The sequence below is a fragment of the Rhagoletis pomonella genome, unplaced genomic scaffold (assembly GCF_013731165.1).
Source record: "Rhagoletis pomonella isolate Grant_MI unplaced genomic scaffold, Rhpom_1.0 Rhpom_scaffold_00001, whole genome shotgun sequence".
Classification (NCBI taxonomy): domain Eukaryota; kingdom Metazoa; phylum Arthropoda; class Insecta; order Diptera; family Tephritidae; genus Rhagoletis; species Rhagoletis pomonella.
Genome location: NW_023458555.1, coordinates 23,344,277 through 23,355,022, shown reverse-complemented (window position 1 = coordinate 23,355,022; position 10,746 = coordinate 23,344,277). Strand labels below are relative to the sequence as shown.

The 10,746-nt window shown below is 33.9% G+C and overlaps 1 long non-coding RNA gene across 1 annotated transcript in view; it reads left to right on the top strand.

Moving 5' to 3' along the window:
* The window catches only part of LOC118741324, an 11,829-nt gene extending 4,878 nt beyond the window's left edge, over positions 1-6,951 (top strand). The window contains exon 2 of the long non-coding RNA XR_004993273.1: positions 6,916-6,951. This is a non-coding gene — a long non-coding RNA (uncharacterized LOC118741324). The remainder of the gene's footprint in view (positions 1-6,915) is intronic.
* Positions 6,952-10,746: the final 3,795 nt, after the last annotated feature.

Below are 10,746 nucleotides of genomic sequence, written 5' to 3'. Positions count from 1 at the left end.
ACCGCCCCCTCCATAGCAGACACCTTGGTTGAATACACCATACAAACGTATGTAACTGCACTTCAGACGCCACAGCCAGATACTCATTTAGGTAGAATCGTATTCGCCGCTTTTTTCTGCTGGCCTTTTGGCAGAGTTTCGCTGCGATGCTGCAAAATGGTTGTTGCCCCACATGGTTACTATTATTTTGGGCTATTGTTTTTCGTTATGCGATATGTATTTTTTTTTGGCTTTATTTTTCCAAATATCTATGTATATTTCGTTTTGTTGCCATCTACTCTCGCACACCTTTTCTTGCTCTGCGCTGCTCCGCACTGCTCTGAGTGTCCACTCGAGCTCTTTTGCAACTTTCGAGTAATATGATGTTATAGTGCTATCTCTTTCAGTTGCAAGGATAATGCGCATAAAAGTTCAAATTTCGCAAATGCAAAGTGGTTTAACTGTAGCCAAATTTGTAAAATGGGAGAAAGGATGAAGGATGGCACAAAAAAAAGAGAGTGGTTGAGAGAGCGTGAGAAAAATTGGCCAACTAACTCTGGAGCTAATACACCAACAACACAGACATTTACAGACAAATGGCAACAATATTTAAAAGCAACAACAACTACTGTATGCGGGTGGTGACTGTTGGCGCTTCGTACGTCAGCAATCTATGCAACAACAGAGTGGCACATGACACACTCTACTCGACGAGTGCTCCAGCAGAAACACCACCATCGCCACCAACAACATAAAAAAAAAACGAATTTAGTAAGGCAACGTTGTCGTCTATGCGTCATCGGAGGCGCTCGTGGTAACGCATTTTTTTTCGATTACTGCTATTACTCTGCATATGTATGTATGTGCGTACGTTGATGATTGTTGCCTCTTCTCTTTAAATTTGTGTGATTTTGACTGAGCTATTGTTGTTGTTTGCTTGCGTTCTGTGTGTTTTTTTTTGCCGCTGAATATGCTCCAAAGCGGGGTCATCTGCGCCAACGCGACGGCTGCCACCGAATTGCCGAATTCAGTTGACAAAAGTCGCCACACGAAGGCAGTTGTTCTCTACGCTACGGTGTGTTATCATTTTTGCTTGCCATTTGGAAAGGCGCGTGTGATCACTAGTATATATTTGTACCTACATACATACGTATGTATGTTTGTATATTCAAAAAGTGTTTTTGCCGTTGTTAAGAGTTGCGTTATTCATCTGCTTCTTCTTTGTTGCTCTCGAAGTTGCAATAAAAGTACGTTTTGATTGAAATATTCTGCAGCATATTACGTGCGAGTGAGTGTACGTGCATGTGTATGAATTTATATTCAGCAGCGCGAAAGGAGACGGAAATTGGCAACGAAACATTTCATGCCGCGCGAATTGAAGGTTGGTTAGAGTTGCCAATAAAAATAATGGAAATATGTACATACATACATAACAAAAAAAATAAATAATAATAATAAATAATTCACAATAATAAAAGCAATAACAATAGCAATGAGAATAAAAGTCAGTTGCTTAGTGATATGGTAGATTTTGGGTCTGGCTATCGATCAAGCAAAGCAATTTATTGCGCAGGATATCTGCATACACACTCTTAATTTATATCCGGAAGAAATGCATGGATTAACTTACACATAAAATGACAATTCATAAATATCGAATTAACAAAAAATACCTACACCGTGTAACAAAATGGAAACATTTAAATTTTTTCACGAACTTTTTAAGTGATCTAAAGTAGCTGCTAGACGTTGCAAGTGCAAGTGGTTTTGAAAAGTTTTTCGAACTCAGGGATTTCCAAAAGTGATTTCAAGAGCACACACGAAGGCATTTCCTACAAGCTTTAACTGCAGTTCATGCCTATTGGAAAAAGGAGACTAAAGCTCCAAATATTTGAAAATACGCGTTGGTTTTTAAACAATTTTTCGCTGAATATCCTACACATTTTTTTTATATAAATTATTTTTAAATTTTTTTTTATATGAAAAAATGCATAGTTCAGTCAGCAAACACATTCTCAAAAATTAACGACATTTGCATATTATTATACTAACATTTAATGGAGCTATAAACTGCGTACCTGATTTTTTTAGAACCTCAATAAAAAATTTAGCATGCAAAATATTGCGAATATTACAGTATGTATAAAAAAATTTTGAATAAAACTATTTTTATACTTTTATAAAAATTCGCCAAAACCGCGGCAACACTCGATAGGTTGGGCACCATCTTCAACAGAAATGAAAATTGCTGGTACAGCACCGCAAGTTGAAATTCTTTCAGCTGCAGTTAGAATATGCAATTTTTATTTCCGAAAGTTATTTCTGCACATTTTTGGATGTTTACATGGGAAACAAAGTGGTCTTTCGCTTTCGCGTTTTGACAACTTAGAAAAAAATTCTTTCGCATGACCTCCCAGACTAAAAAATTCATAGCTCAATTAATTATTATGCGATTTCCAGTGGTTATAGGAAAAAAATTGTCTAGGCTTTTTAAAGAAAGTTATGACTCCTGAAAATATTTGCTATATAAACGCATGAAAATTTTTCGGAAAAAATTTAAATCAAACGATTTAATTTAAGTTTTTTTCCAATTTGATGGCACTTTCCAAAAATTTCCCTGTTCAAAAATCTGTTTACTTTTGTTACAAATATGAAAATCTAATTTTTCTTAAGCATTAAAAACTTTAATATTCTTTATAACTTAACCGAGTTGAATAATTTGTTCCTTTTTTGATAGACAATAAAAATCACTACCACAATTTGTATTTCCTCTCCCGATAGGTGGCGCCCGACTTTAATCTTTGAAACACCATACTCAGCGCTACCTAGCGGGAAAAGAAATATGTGCATTATCTGGTTAGCCCTTTCAGTACAAAAAAATAATAATAACATTAACGGTTGTAACTGAAAATTTGAATTTGTTTAGCGGGTAATTTTTGATCGTTGATTTCAAAAATACAATATTATTATTTTTATAAAGCTGTTAGTTTTACCGTTATTCAGCGTCCAGTATATTGGACCTCGGTACCCTAGGTTTGTAAAATGTTAAGTGGTCTTAATTATTATTGCTTTCCCTTTTCTAAATATATGTATTTGAAAACTATTTATAATACTTTAAAATTTTTTCGAACCTTAATTCCACCGAAGAAAGTCAATTTTTTCCACTGTTCACTACCGACACGGTCAACTGCATTCAGAATAAATAATTAACCCTACGATTAGCATTGTGGTCAGACAGACTATCTTCAAAAAATTTTTGAGACCGTCAACATTTCTCGCCACACTGTCTCATGGCTTTAATAAGTTCCATGATGGGTTAATATTACAAAATAGGCCGATAGTAACACAGGTAAAGAAAAATTATACATATAATTTTCTCAAAACAAATGTTCTTTTAACAACATTTTAGTTATAAAAGCAGGCCTGTTGGAGCGTACAAAGACTGCACAATAAAATCAGCATTAAATATATACATATACAAGATACTGGGGAGCTGGCAAGAATCACAGACTGCTGCCCACTTGAGCTCCGAAAAACTGCTTCAACTTAGCCGTGAGTGTCTTAGAACTCTCACTGACTACCTGACAGGACACAGCAATTTCATGGCGTTTTCGTATCATGAATCGCAGACTGATACTTCTTGGAGAACTGTTATCTTCTCCGTGCAAAATTTGGAACATGACACCATCGGATGTTGTTCAACTGAATATAAATGACATCAGACTACTCTCTCTTACCTTACGGGCCGCTACCAACTAGTATTTCATATGCACCGAATAGGTGTTATCAGAGAGTTGGAATGCTGGCTCTAGCTTGAGTATGAGGAATCTTCCGAACGCATTCTTGGCGATGGGCCAGACTTGGCTAGAAAAAGATGAACTTATTTTAAGGCTCCAATGGCCAAACCCTTGAAAATGACGAACTCAACTACCAAGGCCCTTTGAGAATTCATTATGGAAGCCGAGCGTGTCTTGGGCTTACTGGGTTACAGATAATTTTTAGAGAGACAAAAGAACTTTTGGGTCATAGTGTGTCTTGTTCTGTAATACCTTTTATTTATCTTCTCTTATAAAGATGGGCCAAAGCTGAGGATAGTATACTTTTTACCTAATTTTATAAAGTCAAAACCAAGGGTTCAGATACCCCACCAACCATTTCTCAAGCAGAGATTCGTGCAATAGAAATTTCTGTCAGAGAATGACACATCTTCGAAATATTTGCATTATATTTGAAAGCCTTGCTGGCTTTGAAGCCTCAGGTAATACGCAATTTGTTCAACACATTTAACATTCTTTGATCGGATAAACCAAAACATGATTACCTGGTACACTGTTGGCTCATTGACCGACGAGGGTAGCGGGGTGGGGGTAGTGGGACCGAGGTTAAGATACCCGGAACCCATGGAAAAACATATGTATATTTTCTCAAGCTGAAACATACGCCATAGAAAGATGCGCGAACTTTAATAGCAAGCGAAACTACCGGAATCAGAACATCGCGATCTTGACTGACAGCCAAGTGGCTATCAAGGCCCTTAGATCTCACCAGGTAACATCTAAACGGGTGATGGAGTTACACGAAAAGCTGAATACCCTTGGTCTGACCAATCAGGTTTGGGTTCTATGGATTCCGGGACATATTGGTATTGAAGGAAACGAGATTGCCGATAAACTAGCGAAGAAAGGTGAATCAACCCCTTTCACCGGCCCAGAGCCTGTCCGTGGTTTGAGAAAAGGGCTACTCTTTGTACTTGTTCGGTTAGGTCTAAAACAGTCCAAAGCACTTTTAGGAACACATAACCTATAACGCTTCAAGGAATGAGCTTATCAAAGAATAACTTAAGAATTGTTACAGGAATCCTGATAGGACACTGCAGGAGCGATGCAGATCTTGCAGGATGGAAAACGAGACTGCACAGCACATCTTAGAATAATGCCCTGCCCTGATGCACAAACGTAAAAGGCACCAGGGTGAACATATGATATCCAAAAGTGAAGTGAAATCCGTAGATTTAGGTTCCATACTAAAGTTTCAAGTACAACTGCTACTAATTTGATTGACCAACCAACATTCCTACATCTACAAAACACAAACGATTTTCACTGTGATTTAAAAAATATGAAACGGAATACACAGTACACAACAAAATCAAAGTTTCAATCTTGAAAAGTCGATAACTGTTAACACGAAACACGAAAGCAGAAAACTAATAAACTCAAGTGCACGAGTGAGCATGACAGGCCCACCCCCATTTTCCTACACCCTCAAACCCTTCTCCTCGACAATTTTCTTTATATAATTACAAAAAAAAAAAAAAATAAATAAACGGTCTGCAAGTTTCGATTTCTCGTTGTTATTGCCAATGTAGTTGGTTGACGTGTTTCATTTTTATCTTGAACGCAAATGTTTTGGTTGATTAGTTTGACATTTCTTAGAGGAGTTGTTTTTGTTTTTACTTTTTGTTTTTTAAGTGGAAAAAACAAAGATTTTTAATTAAAATGTTATCAGTAAACAAGTTAACTGGCGACAATCGTTGCTCGAGCGTATCGTTTGCATCTTTTCTTAGTTTCACACCAATCACGCCAATGAAGTCAATTAGTCAACATTGGGAATTTTTTCTGTTTATATTAGAGTGCTCGATTGTGTTTATTAATGTACATATGTAAGTATGAATGTATGTATGTTGAGAGGCAAGCGATAGGAAAACAAACGAGCGGCATATAGGCCTGTGTTGAAAAGTAGATAAGAGAAGGAAAAGTGATGTACGATTCACGTATGAATGAGAAAAATGTGTAATTCCATTTTTTATCAGTATTTCACAGGCATCGAGAACAAAAAACGATCAGCTTTCTCTGATTTAGAATCAACAATTGTGCATTTCACTAAAATGATTTTGTTCTCGATTTGTTTTCGGAACAACTTAGAAACCCGAATCAATTGTTTTATTCACATTTTGCCATTGTGTCGTCGTTGCCTGATTTTTATCAATCTTTTAAGCGAAAAATTTTAAACACTTGACAAAATGTCAATTTCAATGTTCAGTTTATAAATATCTAGTTTTTAAATGGCCAAAAAGTTATGTTCAGTATGCGAAGCACCAATACTTTAAAATAATACAATTTCTGTTCAGTTTTTTAATATTGAAAAATTTTTGCTAATTTTTTAAATGACCAAAAATTTTATTTTTTTTTGTGTTTTGGTTATTTTATGCCCTTATAACAATTATATTCAACAATTTTTTGAATTGTCAAAAAATTAAGTCTAGTTTTTAAATGAACACAAATTTATTATAAAAATTGAACTCATATCTGAATTGTCAAAAAATTAAGTCTGGTTTTTAAATTAGCAGTTATTTATATCGAGTTTTTAAATGTCCAAAAATTAAAATCAGTTTTTAAATTTCCTAAAAATTATACTCAGAAAAATTACGAAAAAATTGTGTACATTTTTGAAATGAACAAAATTATGTTCAGTTTTTAAATGTTCAAAATTGTTCCTCGTTTTTAAATCACCTACAAATTCTGCTCATGCAAAATTACCAGAAAAATTGTGTTCAATTTTTTAATTACGTACAAAAAAATTATGCCCAGTTTTTAAAGGTTCAAAAATTATACCAAATTTTTTAACTACCAAATGTGATATGAAATTTTACATAAACCTTTAAGCGAAAAAAAAACAAATTAATTTGTGTAGGTAATGTTGGATTTCTACTGGATGTTAAATAACAAAAAATTTAATGAAAAAAGTTGGCAATTAAAAAATTTTCATGACATTACGCTGAACAAAAAATGGTTATTAAATTCATTTCCAAGGGCATTATTATAAATTATAAATTTTTATTTGTAATTTCAGTGCCTAGTGGAAATTTAGCGCAAAACATAATTTATTTTATCTTTTTAATATTTTTCATAATCTGTATTTTTGCTTTCATTTCAGCTCACTGGCAGTAAAACAAGTATTATGAAAAACTGACAAAAAAATATTGTAAAGTGTTTTGAAAAATATACACTTTTGTGAAAAGTGGGAAAAAAGAGAAAATCAATGAGAAAAATTAAAAAATATTGAAAATTATTTTTCAAAAAGCAAATGAAAGTGTTGAAAAAAGTTAAAAGTTTCAAATCCATCACTTAATAAAATTTATCATTAAAATCAACTAAATACAGTGTTATAAGTAGTAAAAGAAATCTTTCTATAGAGTGAAGATGGAATTTTAAGACTATACATTTAAATATCTACGAGTTACTCAAAAAATTATTTATAAGTAAAAAAAATCAATCTAAAATTGCAGTGTTTTACAATAAAACATCAAATTAAAGAAGCAACAAAACAAAAAAAATTAACAATTTAAGAAATTATTGAAACTAATTTCATGATTAAATTTTATATACAGAAATTTGAAAATCAAAACAGAAACAAGTGAAAAATACAATATATTAAACAAATGAACAAAGGTAAAATTAAAAAAAAAATATTGTCAAATGAATAATTAAATAAAAACCAAAAGTACAACACATTTTCAGTTTGTGAGTTTGTGAAATTTCTACAATAAACTAAAGGGTTAACTTTAAAGTAAAATTAAAAGCTAAAACAAAAAAAGCGAAAGATTCAGTCTTGAAGATAAGAGAAAGAGAAAAAAATTTAATTAATATTTGAAAATAAAAGTAAAATGTATGCTTCTTAAACAACAGCTATAAAGTGTGTTTAAAAAAAATTAAGGGGTTTTCAAAATAATGAAAAGCTGAGCTCCTAATTAATATTTCATAACAAAATTTATGCAACTAAAGAAAATATCAAAAAGTTTTAATTACGATTAATAAAGATATTACAGATTTTTGCACAGTCAAAACCTAAAAAAAAGTTTTAAAAATTTCTTTTATGTTACAAAAAAATTATACCTACAAAATAATAAAAAAAATTGTGTCTCGACAAAATCGCGATAATTTTTATTTAACAGCATTAAATACACCATAGTAGCAACAACAACAACAACAAAAAAAGAAACAGCCATCATGCTTTTCGAGAATCCAGCTTTAGCCGCTAAATTACCATTCCCATATAATGTGCCACCACCATTACAGGCGGCCGCCGCAGCAGCAGCCGTTCCAAATTTAAGGTAAGCTCAGCAGAGAATTGCCTTCCGACCACATCTTGAATTATTAAATACTTAAAATTTTCCAAGTATGTACAAATATACTTGTACTAAATTTATTAGCTTAAATTTTCATTTACCTGTTCCTGCCGCTGAGCTCCCCACCGCACTCCTTTGTTGTTGCTGTGCTGCAAACCCGCAGGATTCAAAGCGCGCGGCATCGTCATTGGAAGTGTGTCAAACGAGCGCGTAGGTGTTGATGAGTATTCGATTAATGTGTCTCCGCAGCATGTGTGCGAGTGTTTATCTGTGTGGGGGTGTGTATGTGGGTGCGCGTGTGTGTGTGTCTCACGCTGAGTGTGCTTGCCTTTCAAGTCTATCAACCAACCAAACCACCAACCAGACAGCATACTCACTGGACCACCATAGCTAATGAGGCGGCTGCTACATAATATTTCCACACACACACACTCACATACACACCCACACCTGTAAAGCGTAAATTTTCATTGTAAACTGGGCGGCAACAATGCCAATAACAAGCCGGAGGCGGCAGCAAGAATAAACGCAAAAACGCCAGCAAACATTTGCTTGTGTGTGTAACGCCACCGACCAGTGTACAGTGGTTCAAAATTAGCATTATGTGTTCACAATTAATTGGAGCCTTAATTTTTCACGCAATTTGATAAATTTTTTCTTTTAAATGAACGCTAATATAATTTGCAAGAGACCAGTTGAGCCCGATTTTTGAATTTTCTGTTGTTTGTACTAATTTTTTTTTAGTGTACAGTAGAGGTTTACGCCGACAGGCTTTGCGGCGGCGGCGTGTTCAACTTCAAAAAGAATCGGCGGCGGCGGCGACGCCGGCGCGTCTGGAAACGCTGGCGCTACTGCCCATAAGGTAGAGCCCAAAGAGCCATGAGGCTTCTAATCTCATCATGTCATCAGATTATAATTCTATTTAATTCATTCATTGAATTCAAATGTTGAGTGACTGCTGCTGATGGATGGGCGAACAGGAGAAAGTCTATATAGTATATACATTAGGTTTCCCATTGAAAATGATTTTTTTTGAAAATTTAAAGACCCTACCCCCTAATTTGATTCGTTTTTATGAGAAATATTATTGCCTATTTTTATAGATTTTTTAAAGGCCATTTAGAGGTCGCGGCCTGTCGATTTAGGTCAGAAAATACGATTTTCTAGATTCATGAGTTTTTGAGAGACTATTTTTGCTTGAATTTCAATGAGTTTTTTAAATTTTGACCATCGATAATTTCCACAATATGAAAATATGTAGTACTAAGGTACAAAAAAACGATTTTCGATGGGCACCCTAATATACATACATCTCTATATACTCTAAAAATGCGTATGTACTATTTAAATTTAAAGAAATAAAAAAATTTAAAGGTTAAGTTATTGGGGTAATTTATGTCGCTATCAATAAAGTTTTGCAATAAGCTTTCAACCGTTATGTTAAATTACGGAGTTCTTACGATTTTTTGCGGGTTATATATTGAAAATAAGGTTGGCCTACTTTTTTCCAAAAGTTTAACCCATCAACTACCACCACAACGGGCCTTTTTGACCCACTGTTTGAAAAATGGCTTATAAATAGTTAAATTTCCAATAATATATTAAGTGCCAAGTTTTTCTAAGGAGAACAGAATGTAATGCAAAATAATAGTAATTTTTACCAAAAAGGGGGACTTCAACTCTGTGTAGAAAATATTGCGATGCGCGGGAGCAAAACCTTCCTGGGGTTTGACCACTACTTAGGAAAAAAACTGTTCTACCCTATTCGACCCTAATTTAACTGTAATAAACGCTGTCGATCGAAAAACATGTTACCTATATATTTTTCTGAGTTACGCCTTTTTTTTAAATGTTCAGTGGCCCAAATTATGCCAAAAAAACTTCTTTTAAAAATGTAATTTTCATTTCGTAAAATAGTGCTTTTATACGAGTAGTATTTAGTTCCTTCAAACGATGTATTTCAATGTGCATACAACATGAAAATTTTGTACAAAATTCCCTAGGCGTCGAACGCCGCCGCCGCCGCCGCTGCGCCGTAACTCGGCGGCGGCGCGTGAGAAATGACAAAAAACGGCGGCGGCGGCGGCGTGGCCCGGCGGCGTATACCTCTAGTGTACAGTGCAGAAAAGATAGCAATTTTGAAGAAACTTGGTTCTCCTGTTTCAGTTAAAAATGTTACATAATAAAAACTAGTGTTCTCCCAAAACGAAAAAAATTAAAAAATAATTATTGAAATGTTTTAAAAAAAATTAAATTAATTATAAAATTTTTTTTTCGTGCAAAGTGCAGAAAAAGTAGCAGTTATGAAGAAAAACGATTCTCCTGAATTGTATGGTGCCCCGAAATGAAAAAAAATTTACAAAAAAAAATTTGAAATGTTTTATAAAAAATTGTCTCTAAAATAAAAAAAAAATTGATTTTCAACAAAAAGTATGGGTATGCAGTTTTATGAATCATTAAATTTTAGTGTAATAAAGTGCAAGTTAGCCGCCTGCAAGAGTTCGCGTTGATTTTTAATAATATAACAAACGCTTTTATTTCTCCCATTTACCATGCAGATGTGCTCGAAATGTTAGCGAAAAAATTATGAAAAATCAACGTGACCTCTTAGCAACTTGCAAATTGCACTTAATTTTTTT